Genomic DNA, 23238 nt, shown 5'->3' on the forward strand with positions numbered 1-23238 from the left:
CGGAGGCTAGACTGTTTGACAGTTTTGGAACAACTTATATCTCATCTGCTGTTTTCTTCAAAAATGAGCAGGTAATCGGCCCAAGTATTTTTTGTCTGTAACAGAGAGTTCTGAATTTTTAAAATCCCTTTTATTTTTCCAGTTAACTGGTGTATGTGTGAGAGTGTGAAGTGCTAAGGTAAAAATGAGACTTTAAAATTTAAATCTGTGTGTTTATGTTATATTTCATTACTAGTTAAGACTTGTTCTATAATAAACTGATAATTTTCTTGCTCGTTAAAGAAACCTGGTTAGTGTGCTATATTCTGGGAAAAATAGAGTATACGATTGACTGAGTAAATGGGAAAATTTTAAATATATGTTGTGACCTTTGGAGAAGTGGGACTAGAATAAACAGTGCACTCCTCCCAACTCAGTCATAACGTTATAATGATAAATAATATTTGACTTTTAACTATAAGTATGTACTTTTTCCTTTATATATCACGTTATTATTTCAACATTTCTTAAAGCTTTTCAAAATTACCTTTTAAAAAAAAAGTGCAGCAATTGTTGTAGGCCAGTGCTTCACATACCATGCCTAGATTTATTCTTAAGACTTCACAGTACTCAGATTCTGCTTCTATACTTTTCTTAAGTACTGTGTTGATTCTTAAAATGTAGGATTAGTACAAATGGGTGGTTGTTGGTGGGCCGAAGGGCCTGTTTCAGTGCTGTATCTCTAAATAAAATAAAAAAATAATAAAAATGCTCATTCAGGCTATATAGACCTTCAATGAAAAGAGCAAGTTTCGCATCAAAACTTTGGTATAAAGATAAGACTTGGAAAGCAATTCAGAAACACCTTCATACAAAGTTGTAGTACGTGGAATTCAACCATTACCTTTGATAATGCAAACTCACAGATTGTATAGAAGAGTTTCTAGTTTGTAGCATATGGCTTTGGCATATATAGGCTCATATTTTGCACTAAGAATAATGGTGACGCTATCAGCTCTCACCAATATGGGTAATTCGGAGAGCAACTTCCAGCCTCCGCACATGCACAGTTAGAAGCAGAAATCAGCAAGAATTCTCTACAAGCTTCATTACATCCGTACCTCATCACGAGATTCAGCATTTGAATACAGCAACAGTGTAAAGTTGTCATACTTAACCATTAGTTATCTACTAAACATGTCAGAAAAATTAGAACTTGTACATTCAAGTGTAAATAATTTTTTGGTGGTGTGGCAAGTCATAATTATTGTCAAATGACCTCTCTGGCACTGAAAGCTTACATTTACAAGTATGGAGTCCCATTCTTTCAGATTTTAATTATTGTTGGAGATTTTTTTTAAAAAAAGAACTACTTTGTTTTACTTTTCCTTTCTGTCTTTTGTTTATCTCTCTCAATCCCATCTTTATTTCCCTCTCTTTATTTCGCTTTCTGCACTTCATTTTACAGTAAATTAAATATTCTAACTTATACTTCCTGGTTTAGACTCTGCTTGCGTGAAATTGCGATCAGTAGTGCCTCTTATTTGTGCCCAATAGTTGCAATTTGGGGACTATAATGGTGTCTGTTGAGCGTGTGCATACTTTTGGGACAAGTTGCGCCAAACACCATATTGGTAAAGGTGCTAATGTATGTTCAGCCATCAAACATATAGTGAGCAGGCTGATCATGACATCAATCAATTTTTAAACACGGATTTGATGCCTGATGTGCGATATTGGAGCTCAACACTCCAGCTAATGCCCTCTTATAACCTCATACGGCTGAAAATGCATTCAACAGCAATAAAGACACACTCACCAGTGCTATTTAACGGAATCATTAATTGCTCAAAGGTTAGCTGCTGGTTGATTTTTTATGGCTGCTACATCAATTCCACAGGTGTCTAGTACTTAAAGTTTAAAAAAAGGTGTACAGGGGGTTGTGACAGGTGCTGAAGGAATTGCTGCTGACTTTGAGGCTTCTGCACAAACCAGTTGCCCCCAGACATGGGTGCACTAGTAGCTGTTCCCCTTGAATGGAGCATGACTTGTAAAATGAAAAGAGGTCAAGTAGAGCAAGGCTCCAATTAAATATTGGGAAGAGGCTTACAATGTTGCAAAAAAAGTAGCAAATCTGAGGATTGGGACTGTTTTATAAACTAGCAAAGGGCCAAAAGGGAAAAAAAATAGAATGAGAGTCAACTCACCAGCAATATAAAAACAGATTATGAGCTTTTATAAGTACATAAAATCGGAATGCTCTCCACTTGCCTGGATGCGTGCAGCTCCAACAACACTCAAGAAGCTTGGCACCATCCAGGACAAAGCAGCCCGCTTGATTGGCACCCCATCTACAAACATTCACTCCTTCCACCACCGATACACAGTGGCAATAGTGTGTACCATCCACAATTGGACGATTCAGTCACCTAAGGACCAACAACCCTGGAATGGAAGAAAGTCTTTCTTGTTCCCAAGGGGCTGCTTAAGAAGAAGATAAATAGACATAGACTAAAACGGAGGTCAGTTCTGATGAAAAGTCACTGACCTGAAACATTAACTCTGCTTCTCTCTTCACAGATGCTGCCAGACCTGCTGAGTATTTCCACTATTTTTTGTTTTTATTTCAGATTTCCAGCATCTGTAGTATTTTGCTTTTACTAAACTGTGGTTGTTGGATAGCAGCCTGTAATGAGTAACTCTAAATAAATATAAAAGTGTATAAAGATTGTCATAGTCATAGAGCTATATAGCACAGAAACAGGCCCTTTGGCCCATCATGTCTGGTGCTTAATGGCCGGCATAATCTATTCCAATCCCATTTTCCAGCAATTGGCCCCTAGCCTTGCATGCTATGCCGTTTCGAGTGCTCATCTAACTACTTGTTAAATGTGAGGATTCCTGCCTCGACCACCCCTTCAAGCAGATTGTTCCAGATTCCAACCAGCCTCTGGGTGAAATTTATTTTCCTCAAATCCCCTCTAAACCTCCTGCCCCTTACCTTAAATCTATGCCTCCTGGTTATTGACCCCTCTGCTAAGGGAAAAAAATTCTTCCTATCTATCCTATCAATGCCGCTCATAATTTTGTATACCTCAATCATGTCCTACCCTCAGCTTTCTCTGCTCTAAGGAAAACAACCCTAGCCTATCCAGTCTCTTTTCATAGCTAAAATGCTCCAGCCTGGGCAACATCCTGGTGAATCTCAGAGTCATAGAGTCGTACAGCGTAGAAACAGGCGCTTCGGCCCACCGCGTCCATGCCGACCATAATGCCTATCTATACTAATCCCAGCTGCCTGCATTAATTCCATATCCCTCTATGCCTTGCTCATTCAAGTACCTGTCCAGATGCCTCTTAAATGTTGCTACTGTTCCTGCCTCCACCACCTCCTCAGGCAGCTCATTCCAGATACCCACTATTCTTTGTGTGAAATATTTACCCCTTTGATCCCCTTTAAACCTCCTCCCTCTCACCTTAAATCTATGCCCTCTAGTTTTAGTCACCCCTACCATGGGAAACAGACTCTGGCTATCTATGCCTCTCATAATTTTATATACCTCTATCATGTCCCCTCTCAACCTCCTTCGCTCCAGGGAAAACAGACCCAGCCTATCCAATCTGCCTTTATAACTCAAGCCCTCCAAACCAGGCAACATCCTTGTGAATCTTTTCTGCACCCTCTCTAGCTTAATCACATCTTTCCTGCAGTGCGGTGACCAGAACTGCACACAGTACTCTAAATGCGGCTTAACCAACGTTATGTACAAGTGTAACATGACGTCCCAACCCTTGTACTCAATGCCTCGGCCGATGATGGCAAGCATGCCATACGCCTTCTTCACCACCCTGTCTACCTGTGTTGCCACTTCCAATAAACTATGTACTTGCACCCCAAGGTCTCTCTGCTGAACAACACTCCCCAGGGCCCTGCCATTCACTGTATATGTCCTGCCCTGGTTTAACTTCCCAAAATGCATCACTTCACACTTGTCTGCATTAAATTCCATTTGCTAATTCCTTGCCCACTTTTCCAGTTGATCTATATCCTGTTGTAACCTTGGACAACCTTCTTCACTGTCCACTATACCACCAATTTTGGTGTCATCTGCAAACTTACTAATCATGCCCCCTACATTCACATCCAAGTCATTAATATATATGACAAACAACAGAGGGCCCAGCACCAATCCCTGCGGCACACCACTGGTCACCGGCCTCCAATCTGAAAAACAACCCTCCACTACCACCCTCTGCCTCCTATCACCAAGCCAATTTTGTTTCCAATTTGCTAGCTCATCCTCGATCCCACGTGTTCGAACCTTCTAGACCAGCCTACCATGCGGGACTTTGTCAAAGGCCTTGCTCAAGCCCGTGTAGACAACGTCCATCGCCCTGCCTTCATCAATCCTCTTGGTCACCTCCTTGAAAAGCTCAATCAAATTCGTGAGACATGATTTCCCACGCACAAAGCTATGCTAACTATCCCTAATCAGACCATGCCTTTCCAAATGCATATAAATCCTGTCTCTCAGAATCCCTTCCAATAACTTTCCCACCACTGATGTAAGGCTCACTGGCCTGTCGTTCCCTGGCTTATCCCTGCTGCCCTTCTTAAATAAAGGCACAACATTAGCTATCCTCCAGTCTTCCGGTACCTCATCCGTGTCTCCTCTGCATCCTCTCCAGTGCAATCACATCCTTCCTATAGTGTGGTGCTCAGAACTGTACACAGTACTCCAGCTGTGGCCTAACTAGCGTTTTATACAGCTGCATCATAACCTCCCTGCTCTTATATTCTATGCCTTGGCTAACAAAGGCAAGTATCCCATACGCCTTCCTAACCACCTTATCTACCTGTGCTACTGCCTTCAGAGATCTATGGACAAGTCCAAGGTCCCTATGACCCTCTGTACTTCCTAGGGTCCTACCATCCACTGTATATTCTCTTGCCTTGTTAGTCCTCCCTTCACACTTCTCAGGATTAGATTCCATTTGCCACTGCTCTGCCCATCTTCCCAGCCCATTTATATCGTCCTGTAATCTAAGGTTTTCCTCCTCACTATTTACAACACCACCAATTCTCATGTCATCTGCAAACTTACTGACTGTACCTCCCATATTCAAGTCTAAATCATTAATGTACACTACAAACAGCAAGGGTCCCAGCACCGAGCCCCACAGTGCACCACTGGTCACAGACTTCCACTCGCAAAAACAACCTTCAACCATCACCCTCTGCCTCCTGCCACTAAGCCAGTTTTGGATCCAATTTGCCAAATTGCCCTGGATCCCATGGGCTCTTACCTTCTTAACCAATCTCCCATGCGGGACCTTATCAAAAGCCTTATTGAAGTCCATGTAGACTACATCAACTGCTTTACCCTCATCTACACATCTAGTCAAGACAAGATCTCCCCCTGACAAAGCCACGCTGACTATTCCAGATTAATCCCTACCTTTCCAAGTGGAGATTAATCCTGTCCCTCATAACTTTTTCCAATAGTTTCCCTACCACTGATGTTAGACTAACTGACCTGTAATTACCTGATATATGTCTGCTACCCTTCTTGAATAATGGTACCACATTTGCGGTCCTCCAGTCCTCTGGTACCTCTTCTGGGTCCAGAGAGGATTTGAAAATTTGCATCAGAGCCCCTGCTATCTCCTCCCTTGCCTCACATAACAGCCTGGGATTCATCTGGGCCTGGGGATTTATCCACTTTTAAGCTTGCTAAAACAGCTAATACTTCCTCCCTTTCAATGCTAATTTGTTTAAGTACATCACAATACCCCTCCCTGATCTCTACACCTACATCGTCCTTCTCCATAGTGAACACAGATGAAAACCTCACCTATGTCCTGCAGCTCTACACACAGACTGCCACTTTGGTCCCTAATGGGCCCGACTCTTTCCTTGGTTATCCTCTTGCCCTTAATATTCTTATAAAATGCCTTGGGATTTTCCTTTATCTTACCCACCAGTGTTTTTCCATGTGCCCTCTTCGCTCTCCTAATTACTTTTTTTTTAAAGTACCCCCCTACACTCTATACTCCTTTAGGGCCTCCGCTGTTTTTTGTGCTTTGAATCTGCCATAAGCCTCCTTTTTTTCCCCTTATCCGATCCCCTGTATCCCTTGACATCCAGGGTTCCCTGGGCTTGTTGGTCCTACCGTTCACCTTTATGGGAACATGTTGGCCCTGAACTCTCACGATTACCTTTTTGAATGACTCCCACTAGTCTGATGTAGACTTTCCTACAAGTAGCTGCTCCCAGTTCACTTTGGCCAGATCCTGTTTTATCATATTGAAATCAGCCTTTCCCCAATGCAGTACCTTTATTTCTGGTCCATCTTTGCCCTTTTCCATAACTACCTTAGAGTTATGGTCACTATCCCCAAAATGCTCCCCCACTGACACTTCTACCAATTTTCCAGCTTCATTCCCTAGGATTGGGTCCAGTACCACCCCTTCTCTTGTAAGACTTTCTACGTGCTGGTTCAAAAAGCTCTCCTGTATGCACTTTAATAATTCTGCCCCCTTTAAGCACGCTATTGACGGTCTTGCCTTCAGCTATGGTCCTGAGCTCCGGAATTCCCTTCCTAAAACTTTTTATCTCTCTTCAGTCATTTTTTAAAATCTACTTCTTTGACCCAGCTTTTGGTCACTTACCCTAATATCTCCTCATGTGGCTCGATGTCAAATCTTTGCTTTATAACTTTCTAGTGGAGCACCTTTAGACATTTTATTACATTAAAGGTGCTATATTTATTAGTGTTGAATCCATCAATGGATTAGAATATGAAATTGAAAATACATAATGGAGAATAGCAGAATACTTGCGAGAAAGATGTCATTAGTTATGAGTGAATTATATAAGTTTTCCTTAGGATTAGATTTAAATTGGTATTAAACTAGATCAACCAGCAATAATTCTATTTATACCACAGGTAAACATGTGCACCACATAAACCAGTTTAAAAAAAGTTATTAAGAAAGCTATATTTAAAGTTGTTCCAGATTTAACTGTCATTTGCTGAACTATGGCTCCTGGAGCATTCATTAGGCTTTGGGGAAACAGTAGCTAGCCTATTGGTACCCCAGTGCAGCTTTTTCAATATTTCGGTGCTTTTGACATCCACCATTGATTTTATAACAAATTGACTGTAAAACGTTCATTATGGATTGTGACTATACTTAATTCAAGGTTTGGGTTTGCTATGCTGCAAAATTGAATGGTCTAAATCTGGAGACAAAAAGAAAAAATACATGAAACAAAGTTGGGAGGACTTGAAAGAGTCTCTAAAATTAATGAGTTTTAGCATTGCATACACTGAATATTAGTTTACTAATATGTGTATGCTTCCACCCAGAATAATGTAAGAACAGCCTGAGAACAGAAATTATTCACTTTTTGCTTTGTAATTTATATTTTTATTGATTTCATATTCATAGTCCAGTACATACAGTAATCCGTTCTTTTATAGAAAACCAGAAATCTTGTGCAATACATTCCCAATTAGTCATTTATCTATCGTCATTTTAACCTATAAATTGTTTTCTAATTCAGCCACATACCCAGCCTAATACTTGCAAAAGTTTTCATGGAATAATATTAAACATGATTATTTTGCTTTGGAAATTGTGACAATTTGTTATGTATGCACAAACTTCTCATTCTCTGTTTACGAGAATTATTGATTCTCCTTTTGTTGTGCCCATTTCTTGGTTTTCTACAGCGCTTCCCATCACTAGAAATTACGAAGCACTTTATATTGCATTTTACACGAACTTCATTTTTCTCCAGTGACATAATATTGATCAAGTCATCCATCTCCCCCTCCGCTTCAGTCGCTATTTTCCTAGCGTTTTTATTAATATTCAAAGCAACACCAATACAATGCCGTTTCCATTTTACTTTAAAATGATCACAAAAATACCAATGGGTTTCCTAAACTAAGGTTGGGCAGAAGATTTCCGGAAATTATTGAAGTATAAGCTGAAGTCAACAATGAATTGCTGCGATGCCAGTGAGTAATGAGAAGTTTCAGGAGTACAAAGTACGTAAACGCTATTTGGAATTTCAGGACTCAAAATGTAAAATTGAAAACGCAGGAATAAATTATAATGGAGGTTAGGGGGTAAAAATCAGAAGCAAGATAAAAACAAAATGTACGTTTGTCAAAGATGTTTCATAAATATTCAACAAAAAAAAACCAAGCAAATGATTAGCCTTTGATACTAGACGCCAAAAATGGAGGCAACATTGTGCGACTCTGCACAAAATGGCAAAGAAATAAGCAGTAATGCTGTGTATTAGCTGTATTTTTCTTTTCAGAAGGAAGGTGCAAATCATAATTGAACCAAAGTCTGGAGTCTGTCATCCTTTCTTTCCACCCCTCCAAAATACAGAGAAATCGGGCTCCATAGTTTTAATTGAAGGACACACACATTACTTACCTCACAGAGTTGAGAAACAAATTTGAAAAATTGTCACTTTTAATTCCTGATGGCTGAAGCACAAGTGGCCTTTGGTTATAAAGGCAGGGGTTGCACGGGCTGGGAACTTGTACCAATGCGAGCTCGCGCCCGCGCACAGGTGTTGCTCATTAGCGGTGTTTACGCGTTCCTGTTTTCCACAGTCTGCCGCGAATATATGCACTTTTTTTTGTCTCTCTCTGTTGCATTCATTTCCTCTACTCTGCTGGAATTCAGTCAGCAATTTTCCCAGAAATAATAGAATACCATGGACATCAAGAGAGTGGAAAGCGTTTCTGCAGAACTGGAAGAAGCCTCGAGTGGCAGTGGTGGTAGGAAAGCATGGTTTTTGTGTATGTTCTTCAAAGCTGGGCCAGTGAACCGCTTTCTGCGATGTTTGTCTCTGCATGTAATTGTTTCAAAGAATTTGCACGAGGGAGAGATGCCTGAAATGTTAAATGTTTGCTACTGACAAATAGAACTTGTGAATTTTACACTGAGCGCCTCACGTACTTTTGCCTTTCCAGTCAAATAGTTGCAGTATGGGATCAGTAATATTTTGAGGGATCGCTATTTTGAATTTTTTTTTTAGAGAACGCTTTCATTTAGGAATGGAGATGCCTTTTCATATAATTGTTGCCAGCACCCTACGTGCGACCGCATGGTGAACTTTTTCTCAATCAACGTTATGTAAGATTTATTCAGGTTAAACAAGATGCTCCTTGTTCTGTGGGGTGGTTAATTCTGGCTTGTGTTCGGGCTGTTTCCCGAAGCTTGGACTGTTTAAGAGTTTAATGTTTTGTTCCAGTTTATGACCGTTCATGTTTTGAGAAGTTTTTAAATTTATTTTAATGTTTTAGATATTTAATTCCCTCAATGATCCCTGTTCGAAATAGCAAGACGTTCGTGGTGTGCGTTGCGCGTAGTACGACTTCTCTCTTTTCACAGCAACATCAGAGTAACGCACCAACTTATAATGTGTTGCAAAACATTGTGAACACTTATTAAATGCTATTGTAAGTATGGTTTTTAGTCATAAAAGTAAAGATCAGTGAAAATAGAATTCATTTATAAAATCCCACGCGAATCTCTGCCTTGCAGTATATTGAATGTTCTCCCTCTTCCACTGTATCACGATATGAAGTGGTGATTTAAAGGAAAACCATCCTTCTTGAATAAAGACGACTGCAGAGAACCAGTGAGCCACCAGGGTGCCCTTTATTACAGAAAGGAGGACAGTCTCGCTCTTGCCAAAGCAATCGACCGCTGCGTTTCCGATTGTTCCTTCACCCAGCAGCCCATGGCCCAGAACACTTGACAGGAATAAAATTTGTAATTTTAGCTATCCATTTGTAAATGATCAAATTACCTTCCTCTTCTGATCTCTGCATTAGGACCTCCACATCGCCCTTGTTTATGGAGAGCTGATGTGCCTCCGCTAATCCAGAATTGTGTAGTGCGTATCAACAGCGTGCATTGGTGTAAATAACTGAGTTACATTATGTCCATACAGTTATATTTTATCACATTTGACTTGCTATTATATACTCTTATTTTTTTTTAAAAGTAGAATTTTGTTACCCATGTATTTAATTAAGGGTCTTGTACTTCTAGTCCAGTCGAAACAGATTTGAGATTGTTAGCATTGTCAAGTTTATTCATAGTTTGTTACCATTTTTGTGCAATGTCCTTGGCATAAACATTGTGTAGGAATCACGCACTTGTTTCTTTGGCATAATCATTGTTACAGATCCTGCCATAGCTCTACATGTTGATCTAGTTTCCTAGCATTCTTGTACAATATCACTTTTTTTCCACTCCGTCGTAAGTTGATGGCTGTCCAAATATCTACATATCCCAAACAGTGCAGCACTAACTTGGCTGGAGTGACTACCAACTCTTCTAACTTTAGTAATATCGCAGATGTGAGTTTAAAATGTACTGTTAGAAAGTTTATCTATGTTGAGCATGCTTGAGGCATTTCCTCCCCAAAAGAGTTAAAATTGCTATTGAAAAGTGAAATAACAGCATATTTGTACTTGCTCGTCTTATTAAATTCCATTAATAGTGCAGAGTCAATTTGCACAAGTATTTTGTACCAGGTCAGACCAACAATTAGTGACCACAATGAATGCAAAGGTTTTGCACTTATTACCGTGCAGTGAAAGTAAATAGTGTATAAGTGTTTTCACTGAAGACTGAGAGTTTAATGGCCACTGGAGGGTATGTGCAAGTGGACTAAGAGGGAAAGAACAATGTGGGGATTTGGAAGGCTTAAACTGTGGGAAAATATTAACAATTATGTACAGCTTCGTTAGTAAATTTGTTTTCAAATTTGGAACGTGGACCCATCTCCCGTCCCCCCAAAAAATCCACGCTCTATGGTTATATTAAAGAATTTTTCAGTATTTCTTTGGTTAAGTAGTTTAAGTGCTTGAGAAGTATTAAAGGGCTGTTATTGTTGATACACTATAATAGTTTTTCATTGCTTCTAACAAAATCTCATTCTCAGGAACTGTATATGTCAAAGCTACATGATTCTATCATTTGGATGTTAAATCAGCCATTTCTTCCACTTTTATTAAAACAGGAAAATCTAGCTCTTGGTGATTTCCTTGCTTATAATTGTACATTCAGCATACTGCTGCCCAATAGTGCCTCATGCTGTTGTTTTTAACTGGCTTTGGATGATCCTTCTGTAAGTTTTGAAAGCAGTAGTCTCATTTTGACTTTAGTCAAATACCAGGCTAACTTTCTGTTGTAATATCTCTCTGCTGCTACAACATGAAAGGCTATAATTAGTATTATGCATGTTGCATTTTTTCCCCAGCTGCTTATGGTTCCCGTCCATCTGTGAAACCATATGGCCTCTTTTTTGGTCAGAAAAGCAGGTAGTGAATTTCTGATTTTGACAATGCTATTGGCTGTTGGTAGGTCTGGTAAAATAGATGACTTGGATCTTTTTGTTGCCACAAGGTGAAGTTATAGAACTGAAAAAGCTCTGCTACAACGAAGACTGTCAAGTATCAGTAATTAAAATTTGCACATGTTTGTGAATAGACCATTCATACCCCTATAGCATTCAAGGACTTCACATCAACCTAAATTATCACCTTCACCCTGTTCTTCCCAAAATAAGTAAATATCATGTTGCAAAATTTATTTCATAATTCACTGGGTAGCTTGACAAGTAATTTTTGACTAATCTATAATTTACACCCATTTCAGCATTCCAAAGATAGCTTTTAAGTGCTGTGCTACAATTCAGAAACCACTTTATTTTTAACCTCATTTGCCCTAGCTTTAATATTGTGACCAATAATCTCTAACAGTGATAAGTAATAGTACTTTGACACTACAGATCTCCTCTGATTACCAAGGTCTGGCACTGAGTTGAATTTATGATGGTAAATGCCTTTCCTGTAGCATATTGGTTGAGTGACTGTGCTTTTATGGTTAATCTGAAAGGTTCACATTCTCCTTTTTTTAATGTTAGAATTTATAGTGAATTTTGATGCAATATGGTGCTATTAATATGCTGCAACATTCTGAATTGAATATTGATGAGGAAAAACAAATTAATGGATTAACCAGCCAGAAGAAAATCAAATATATAGTAAAGAAGTTGTCACCATACAAGCAAAACAAAGGTTTTATGAACCTTAGTTTACTCAATTATACATCTGTATTTTGTTTTCTGTCCCTTTTTTTTATTGTAGTGTGGGGACTGGTTAGCACAGTTAGCTAAAAGATGACTGTAAAGCAAGGATTGTTCTCTCATTAGAGCAGAATACATTAAGGGGAAATTTTAATGTTCAAAATTTATGAAGGGTTTTGATAGAGTAAATAAGGATAAACTTTATTTACTGACAGGCGAGTCACTAATTAGCAGTAGTTACAGATTTTAAGATCACTAGCAAAAGAGCTAGAGGGAAGACCAAGAGAATTCTTTTCACTCACCATGTTATGATCTGGAATTCACTGCCCAAAAGTTTGGTAGAAGCAGATTCCATGGTAACTTTCCAAAAGGGGTTTGGTATATACCTGAAAAGGGGAAAAATGCAAGACTTTTTTGGGGGGGGGGGGGGGGAAGCAGAGGCATTGGAATAACTTTCAAACAGCCAGCATTGGCATGTGTTGAATGACCCCCTTCTGTGCTGTTTGATTTAATGTCATAAATGAGTAGTATCTTGACTGTCATACAGTTTTTCTATTGAGTAGAATTAATTTGGAAATAAGGTATTCATTATTTTCTATTTATATGAGGTTCATCTGTTGTGTTCTGCTGTAAATAAAATTCTTCAGTCAGTCACTAGGGAGGTATAGCTGATGTGGTTACCCACTGCCTTTTCAGTTTTTAAAAAATCTTTTTGGAATACCTTTTCTCTGCTGAAGAGCCCCACCTTCCATGTACAATGAAGTGGGGGACTGGATGTCAATCCAGTATTCAGAGCTTCAGAACTGGGGAAAACAACCACTCAGGTCGTGGTCACTCTATCCCAATGCAAGTATGCCAGAGCATGTCAGCTGATCATTTGGAGTGCATATTCTAGTCTGAAATCACCAGGGACTGTCTACAGTGTGACTCAAATGCTTCTGCTTCAAACAATAATGTTACCACTAAGTCAAAGGCTCTTATACATGGTATGAGGCTGATATTAAAATTTATTGTTTGCATCATTGCTTTAATGGAATTATTACAAAGATTGCAGATGCTTTACTTCTCCGATTTGTTATGTGAACATCTCCCTTTTCTCCAGATGTGACTGGTTGGTTAGCATTTTGAAAGAATGTAATTAAATTCCCATGATTGCTTTGAGTCCAAGTATTGTTACTTTCACAAGTGTCGGTTCAACTTCGAGAAAATTTTAACACATGCCCACATTTTGCTGTGAATACCTATATTAGTATTACCTTTGTTCGTTCATTCTGCCTTACACAAATTCCATAAATATTTCTGTGCTCTTATCAGCCAGCAGCATTAATTTCATGATGCATGATTTTGTTTGCTCCAATTGCAATCTGGAAATTGCATCACTTAAATACACCTGGAATAATTAACTTTTACACTCAACTCCTAGATGTGCAGAAATAGAAATGTGATGAGCACTCAAGACTTTCTTTTAGTATCAAGCATTTAATGTGGAAGATACTTAGCCCTTGGTAGTAAACTTGGTATTTAATTGTTTATTAAGTTAGTCTAAAATGTACAATTTGCCTAAAATTAGATTTCCTTGCATAGGATGTTTCGAAATGATCCCTAGCTTTGATAGATTCCTTATTCATACATTTTGGCAACAGGCCTTTAATGTGCTTTGACCAATATTTTGTCTTTTTTTTTCTCAAGATAAATTTGAACTTAAATAGATAAATGTAGTATGGGATAAATCACTGGCTGCAATCTGATTTCCATATATCATACTGCAGAGCTCTTCATGGGCATGTCAAAGTACAGAAAAGGACAATGATGGCAGTCTTGGGAATTGAACTTGCGTTTGGAGAATAATCTATTCCAATATAGCTTCACTTAAATTAAATCTAAGTTTCTATAAATCATAACCACTACACAGTTGTAATTATCATCCATAGAATGATTTCACAAAACTAGGAATTGTAATGAATTTAGGCTGAAAATAAACCCATGTTACAGGTATTAGGCTAGGATAGTAGAGTTGCAGACTTTCTATTGGCATATTGGCAGTATTGTGGTTGCAAATTCCTTTGAGAATTTATTCCCTTTTGGTCAGCACTAATTTAAAAGGAAATATAAATATATCTGCTGGATACTTCTCCATACTAAAAATAATTTGGAATTAAATAGTGACAGTAACAAAGTTGACCTAAACAAAACAAATGTTAGTGAAGAAATGTTACTTTCCAAGGCTACATATTGCACATTGTGCCGTTAATCAGTTATTGAGTTTGAAGCAGGTAACTAGAGAATGAGAAACTGTCATTGGCCAGATATTTCATGTTTTATGCCATAAAGTATTATAATCACTAACTTGACATTAAAAATAAGTCAGTAGGGATAAAATGTATTGTAAAATGATTTGAAAATACATTGACAAGGAAAATTGTAATGTAACATTGTCTTTTTTTGTCATGTGGAATTTTACAAATTGCCTTCAAGTTACAATTGCCATTTATGTTAAAGCATTTATTCTTTTAACACTCTACTGGCTTAGGTCAGCAATTGTTACTAAATATCTACTTTTACCCACTGCTAAAAGGGAAGTTCAGATTCCATGAATGTATTTAGTCTAATGCCACATGTTTGCCATCAGCAGCGATCGAATAATGCTAGCTATTAATTACACTTAAACTTGCCCACAGACTTTCTATGGGCTTTTGCACTGGAATTTGGACCAAGTAGAAATTCCAAACAGCGCTGCACCTTCTACAGGGAATCAGACTGTAATACAGGGCAAGCAACTGGTTAAGATACACAATCAGATTGAAGATTCCTGACAGACACAGTCTGAACAGGAAGTGGGGGAAGTAAATAAGAATGTTGTGGCAGTAGAAGATAGTATGGCCAGGGGGATAGACACAGTTCTCTGCAGCCAAGAGCAAGAGTCCATAAGGCTGTGTTGCCTACCTGGTGCCAGGGTTTGGGACATCTGCTCAGGTTGGTGAGGAACTTGAAGTGGAAGGATCCAATTGTTGTGGCCCATCTGGGTACCAATGACCTAGATAGGATTAGGAAAGAGGATCTGCATGGGGAGTATGAGCAGCTAGGGGATACATTTTAAAAAGCAGAACCTCAAAGTTGGTAATCTGAATTATTACCTGAACCATGAGCAAATTGCCACATGGTAAATAAAATTAGCAAGCTGAATGTATGGCTCAAAAATTGGTGTGGGGAAAAATGGTTTTGATTCATTGGGCACGGGCACTAGTACTGGGGAATGTGGAAGCTGTACCATTGGGACGATTTTCACTGAACTTTGGGACCAGTGTTCTGGCGAGTTGTATAACTAGGGTGGTAGAGAGGGCTTTAAACTAAATAGTGGGGGAAGGGATTGAGGAGATTTGGTAAATTAAAGGAAACAACACTGTAATAGAGCAGGGTAGTGGTTTGGGTAATGATAACCAGAGTGTGGCTGGAAGGGACGAAGTGCACAAACTTAAGAGTGCCCCGGCAGATAAGGCCAGAGGTTGCAGAAATGGTAAAAAGACAGTTCAAAGCTCTGGGCTAGATTAAGGGCCCGCCGCCAATCTTGGCAGAGAGCTAAAAAAAAAATGGTGGCCTGCATGCACAGGCCACACTCCAAAGAGCCCATTTATATAGCCAGAGTGGCCCGTGCGCTCCAATTTAGTGCAGCAGGCTGTCCGTCCCCAGCAATGGTGTCCGCTGCCTGTGCGCAGGCCCTGGCATCACTTTTTTTTAAAAGGGCAGCCAGCCCTGCTGCCCAATTTAAATTTTAAAAGAACTTTCGCCCCCCCCCCGCCCCCCCCAGCCCCAGCCCATGTAAAGTGGGGCATAGGCAGGAGCAGATTGGGAAGTCCTCCCGGTGCCTCCTGCTCAATTTTATGCCACCACCACCCACACCCTGCCACCATCCAGCTTGTTGGGGTGGTGTAAAAGTCTGGCTGTTAAGTGGGTAAAAATTTGGCAGATGGAGTATAATGTGGGAAAATGTGAACTTGTCCACTTTGGCAGGAAGAATCGAGAAGCTGTATACTATTTAAATGGTGAGACTGCAGAACTCTGGTACAGAGAGATCTGGGTGTCCTGGTGCATGAATCAGAAAATGTTCGTACAGAGATACAGAAAGTGATTAGGAGGGCAAATGGAATGTTGGCATTTATTGCAAGGGGAATTAAGTTTACAAGTAGGGAAATATTACTGCAGCTGTACAGGACCCTGGTGAGATGCCATCTGGAAAATTGTGTACAGTTTGACCTCCTTATTTGAAAAGAAATCTAATTGTGTTTAGAAGCAGTTGAAAGAAGGTTCACTGAACTCATTCTGGGGATGAAGGGCTTATCTTTTATAAAGAAAGTTTGAACAAGTTGGGCCTATACCATTGAAGTTTAGAAGAATGAGAGGTGATCTTATTGAAATATATAAATTTGAGGGGACTTGATAGTGAATACTGGGAGGATGTTTCCTCTGGTGGGGGGGAGCTCAAACTATGGTACACAGTTTAAGAATACAATGTCTCCCTTTTAAGACTGAGATGAGGAGAATCTTTTTTGAGGGTCATTAGTCTGTGGCATTGTCTTCCCTAGAAAGCAGTGGCTGGTGGGTCATTGAATTTATTCATAGCTGAGTAGATTTTTGTTAGACAAGGGAATTGAGGGTTATGAGGGGCAGACAGGAAACTATGGTTGAGACCCAACCAGATCAGTCAGGATCTTATTGAATGGTGGAGTAGGCTTGAAGGGGCTACTTCTGTTTCTATATCCCTATGTAGAACAGTATCTATCCCCCTGACTGTAACACTACCAAATTTCTTTGCTGTCCTGTGCAGTGGTCCTTGTTCTTATCCCCACAGGTAGCAAGCACCTCATGCCTATGGGTCAAAGTCGAGGGCTGCCTGGTTTTATTGCCACTTGCGCAATCCCGATTCCAAATGGAATTGGGAGCTTAACTGTGGCATAGGCCTTCAACTTTACAAATTTGTGGACCTCGCCTGTGTGGCGAACGGCTCTGATACCTCTTGAAATCTGGGAAATGGCGGTGGGAGTGAACGTGGTATGAATGTGGAGCTAAGGACACTGTCCCGATTTTTTTTTTTTTTTAAACCTATTGCCTATCCTGTTCTCTTTGGCACTGGAGAATTTCAATCTGACCACGAGGGTTATAATCTGGGTTTAAGTATCTTGCAGATTTATGAAACCAGATTTCACTCTGGTCTCTGAACCCTACGGCTTTCTGATTTAGACACTGACCCAAAACGTAGAGGTCAGCAGATCAACTAAACAAGTGCTGTTTTCCTATTTATTGTCCAGCAGTCATTAGCTATAAAAAGCTAAATTTCTTTAAAAATCTAAATCCTCTACTGCCCCACTTTCCTGCCACAATTTTCCCTTCTCCTTTTCCTGAAGTTAGTATGTATTTGTGTTAACTCTAAAGTACCATATTTATGGTACTTATTTTTCTGATGTGTGTAAACAATAATTTTATGCACATTATTGTACTAAATTGAGAGGGAAATTACTGTAATTGAGCCTGATGCTGGCTTTGCCTGATGTCCACACCACCAGGCTGGATTTTATTCTCCCGAAGTTGGGTTCTGTGGCAGCGGGTGGGGGGCTGGCAGGAAGATCGGAACAGCAGTGGCTCACCATGGAGCCCGACGCCAGGATTGCTCGGCCCGATACTTCCAGTGGCAGGGAAGCTACATGGTGGGCCCGCTATCACTCTGCGATGGGATCTGACTTTACATATTTGAGTTGCGTGTTTGCATTAATTAAAATCTAATCCGCAGAGATCTTAGCTGCGGTCCTGCACCTTCAGCGTGACAGGTGGCACTCAGATGCCTACACTTTCCCGTCTAGGTGCCACTGAGATGGGGAAGGGAGGAAACTCTCTGCATTTGTAGTACAATGTGGGGGTGAAGAGAATGGGTGAGCTCTGCACTTAGTGCAGTTTGGGGGAGAAGGGGTCAGCTCTGCATTGGTAGTATAGTTGGGGAAGGGAGTGGGGCAAATGTATTTTCGGTGTAATGGTGGTGGGGGGGAGGGGAGCAACTCTGCACTTTCTTCGCAGGATTGCCACCCTTTTTAAAAATGGCGCCAATGCCTGTGCAGAAACCGTTGATGCCGTTCACAGCGTTGCCAAGGCCGCCCCAGTCACGTGATTGGGAGGGATGGCCACTCTGCATATGGTAATGAGCTGCTAGGCTCAAGATTGCAGCAGCATGGCGGTGCGCAGCCTGTGTGCCAGCCCCCATTTATATGCCCTCTACCGCTTCTAGCGGTGGGACTACAAGATTCAGCCCACCATTTCAGTAGTTGTAATGTATTGTGGTGAATAGTGGGAGCTTTGACTGGCTGTTTTCCTTCCCTGGCCCAGAAATGCATATCAGTTGAGATTAGCCAACATGTCCACTGAACCAATGAACGAGGTATTCCTTTTTTTAAAAAAAAAACTTCCCCTTCATGGTAAGATTCAAGGATTATTTTATCAAAATAAGATATGTAAGATTGTCTTTTGTCTGTCCTTCCAAAACTATTGAAGCTAAAATGTAATTGTACATTCAGCATGATTTAGTTCAGCATTATGATATAAAAAAAAAGAAACTACTGAGGGCACTGAAACCGGTTAGCTTTTAACATAGTCCAGTGTATTTAATCTTCATATGAATAAATATAAAGTTGTAATCATTTCAGTCAGTCATTCAGCTAAATAATTTTGCTTACATTTGTAGCTCCTTAAGCAAAATACTTTCATATTAATTCATATCCTAATGGTAACTGAGTACATGGTTTTAGAATATCAAATTTCTCCATGATAAAAACATTCCACTGTTTTAATTTAAGTTTATCTTTATTTTAGCTTCTATCTTAATCCATTTATTTTGTTATGTGAAAATTTAAAATAAAAAAAAAAGGTATGAAGTGTTTTTAACTTCTTTGCTTGTCGTCTGTGAATGTTTCCATGTGATTAGCTGCTTACCGGCTTGCTGACAGCACTGCTGCTGCACACCTTGACTTGGCACCAGATTTAAACTGCTGGTGGGAAAGAGGAAATCCACGCCATAGAGATCGCTAGATATTAGCGGGCAGGTTTCTTTGAGGTCAGCAGCAAGTGCCATTGCTTCGCTGCTGACCACAATCAAAATCTAGGTCTATTTATAAGTTTTTCCATTTGGAAATGATGATGGATAGTAGAAACTGTATAACTGTATTCCAGAGAAGGAAGGAGGGAAGGTGCCGAAGAAAAGAAAATACAATAAGTGACACTGCACTGCTGAAAATGCAGAAATGAAAGGAGTAGGGAAACCTATTCATTAAAATGACCTGAAAGGGTACTGACATTGAAATTCCAGTGCTAACTACAACTACCAAGACCTTGCAGCTATTCTGAACAACGGGCCCAAGTCAGTTAATTATAGGAAGGCGCTGATGTCCAGCTACATTGTGACACCCAATTGGCAACCACAGTGTGCTGACATTATACAGATAAAGCCCAAGGTTCAACTTTGAATCAAAGACATTGGTCAATGGGTGAAAGCAGCAGTAAATTGATATCCAGGGACTGTGGATAATGGGTAGGAATGTCAACGTGTCAGAAAAGCTACCCAGTTTGACCAATAAAAATACTAGGCAGAGAAGCTCCTTTAAATTTTACAATATACATATTAACAATTCTTCTGCAATAAATGGTGCTATGGCTTGTCAGTTAGCAATTTGCTTAATTGATTCTCTAATCAAGTCAAAGATCAATAAATAATTTCAGGACTAATAGTTTTGCCATTGTATCACTGGTTTTAGAATGACTAATAAAAATAAATTCTTTTAAACATCAAGAATAGCCCATTATAGACTATATTAAATCTATATTTTCGAAAAATGGCATGCAACATTACCGAATCAGCTTTCCAGGGCCAGTGAGGGTGTTTAGCAGTAATTATAAAATTTTTGGAATGCAATTTAAAAAAAAAAAACCCAGTTACATCTCATTTCATGAGGTGACCTTTTTTTAAAAAGGTTTTTAAGGCGAGACTAACAACGTAAGAGTGGAGGTTCTCATCAATTCATAAGATTTCCCATTGCTTGCAGTCCACCTTAGTGTATCCTCTGGAGAACTGTGGATTTCCATGTTTTGCTTACATGTAGACTCCAGAATTTGCAGTCAGTTTCAGTGGAGTAATGATGAATGTTGACAGTTTTGCCATATTGCAACCACAAAAACCTAGCCAATTAGTGCAGGTAGGTGATTTGACAGAAATTAGAGGAAAACTGAGTACTCCTAAAGCAATTAGCCATGGATGTTTCAGCAGGGATCACTGGCTGACTTTTTTGTTTCTTTTCTCCCTTAGTCTGGAGACATTGAGGCTTTCAGCACTGCTCCAGCTAATAGCACCTAATTGCAGCTGGGGATCTACTGGTCTGTATGGCTCAGTCTTGCATAGTGGAATTATCCATTGAGCAATCTGGGAAAGACTATCAGTTATAGTGTTCATTAATTGACTCATTGAAAATCTGCAATAAAGGCTAAAATTGAGCCACTGTGCAAGAATTGAGATTTGCCCACAAACGGGCAGCAAAAGCTTTGACCTTCGACAAATGTCCAGGGTTCAATTTAAGATCAACACTATGCATGTGCTATAGCTATCTTCTCTTTGGTCATTGCCATCTAATTACTCCTCATGCATGATTTCATACTTGATCCAAAATAATTTAAACATAAATGCTTTATTTCCAGCTAAGAGGTGATGTGGAGTAATTGCATAATGTGAACAATATGGCTGAGCTACCAGAAATTTTATGCATAAATGTTCGAAATTCATTGTGTGGAATATAACAGTTCGCAATTTTGAAACTGAATATTTTGTGTTTATCATAAAGTTAGTGTTCTTGTAGTAATAGGCAGTGGAATATTTTTATTTTCTAAAGTCAGATTACATTCCCTTTTCTGAAGTCTGGTTGGACCATATGTTACGTTCATCCTGCCTATCAGCATTTTGTTCCTTTAATGTAAGAGAAAACCCATAAAATGAGTGCAGGGAAGACTCTGCAGGAATCTGATTTCAGAACTCTGGCTGTTTGTCAGAATTAAGCATTAATAGGATTGGATACTATTTTCAGTGCTGTTAGTTCGGAAAACTTTTGGGAATGTTTTGGGATTTGTCATTGGCTATGTCATGAATGGCTTTGATGCATTATGTCGGATTTGAAAGGGATGTCACGATCAGGTGAGAAAGGTGTCTAGGGGTCTTTCTCAGCCTTCACCTGGTTTTACCATAACGGTTTAATTTTAAACACCCCATGTTTGTACCTCTCTTTTTGGTGAATCCTTGTTCACTGCTTTCCAATTATAAGGCAAATAAATGAGCACAAACAGGCCTTCTTGGGTTTAAAGAAGAAAAGTGAAATTTATTTAAACTTGAACTCCAATTCGGTTAAAGCCTACAGATACACACTGCCCCATGCTAGCATGCATATGCGATTCGCACATGCAAATAGAGACTGAAAAGAGCAGAAGAAAAATAGTGGAGAGATTTGAGGCAATGTCTGAAGACTTTTTTAAACTGTGCTTTGTGCTAGCTTTGATTGTAGGTAGTCTTGTTTTTTGTTGGGGCCCAGTATTAAACATTGTTCACTGTAGGAGACTTTTCTGTCTTGGGGTTCATGCGTCTTCTTTGGTTTCTGAAGCTGGTGAGAGTGAGATAAAAGCAGACAGGAGAGGGGTCTTTTCCGTCCAGGAGCAAATAGCTTTGAGTTCAAATTCTCTGGCAAGTTTACATTCAAAAAACTCCAACGGCCAGTTAGTCATGTGACTAAACTGGTCTGGCCACATCTGTTTGTGTATTTGGCCATGTTAGCAATTAACCTGGGAATGCTAGCCTCTCCACCTTCAACGTCTGGTAATCAAAAGCCCATTGTGGATTAAATTGGAGCAGAGAGTGGCCCCTTTGTCCTTTTCCAAGCACTGTCTGTTACTATGCAAATGTCTTTCCAGTCAAGGATCTTTTTTTTAACAAGTTCTTTCTTTACTCCAATAACAGTTTAAAAATCAATGCTCATGTGGCAAAATGTCTCATTCTTGGCAGGTGTGGGCCTGCATGACATCATTTGACCATTCAGTTTTAGAAGAAATGCAGAACATCTCTAGATTCTATTTTTATGCTTTGATAAAATTCCTTATTTTTGTGAAGTAAATGTTACTTTCATTCAGAATTTTAACTGATTCAATGGACTTGCTCATTTTATTGTTTAATACAGTGGAGTATTTCATGCGAAAAATAGAATGGATTAAGAATGGATGAGAGTCAAAATATTTTACATTCCAATAATTAAAATCTGAAGGAATGAGATCTGCACTAGTTAAAGTTTATTTCAGTGCCAGAGAAGTTGTTTGGCAATAATTAAGAATCACCTTGCTGCTTGAAAGGACTTATCCATTCCAGTGCAAGTATCCTAACATTTTCTGGTGAGTTTAGTGTTTATCTGAGGTAAGTATAATAACTTCACACTGTTCAGTGTATTTGAATGAGTCTCTTGGTGTGTCACAGTAGCTTCCGAAGAAGCTTAGCATTTCAGAGAGCAGCTTCCTGATTAAAGCATTTAGCTGTGCATGTGCGATCGCTGGAGGTTAGAGGTCAGGAGTAGTGAGGCTATATAGGGATTTGAACATGAGAATTGTAAAATTGAGACTTTGGATGGGGAGCCACTGTAGATCATCAAGCACAGAAATGGTGGGTGAATGGGACTAGGTGAGTTGGCATATGGGCAGCAGAGCTTTGGATGAGCAACGTCCTGGAGGTTGGACGATGGGCGGCAGCAAAGAATGCATTGAAATAATCGTGTCTGGAGGCAACACCAGCATGGATGAGGGTTTCAGCAGTAGACAGTTTGAGGTGGGGGTGGAGATGGGCAATATTATAAGGTGGTAGCAGGATGGAGAGAGTATGAATTTGGAATCGTGGAATAGTTACAACACGGGGAGGCCACTCAGCCTATCAAGTCTCTGCTGGCTCTCAGAGTAGTTCTAGTTAGTCCCACTCTCCCACCCTTTCCCTGTAGTCCTGTAAGTTTTTTTTTTTTTTTTTTTTTTTTTTTTTTTTCCCCCTCCCCCTTCAGCTTTTATCCAATTCCCTTTTG

Source organism: Heterodontus francisci, chromosome 1, assembly GCF_036365525.1.
Source record: "Heterodontus francisci isolate sHetFra1 chromosome 1, sHetFra1.hap1, whole genome shotgun sequence".
Lineage (NCBI taxonomy): Eukaryota > Metazoa > Chordata > Chondrichthyes > Heterodontiformes > Heterodontidae > Heterodontus > Heterodontus francisci.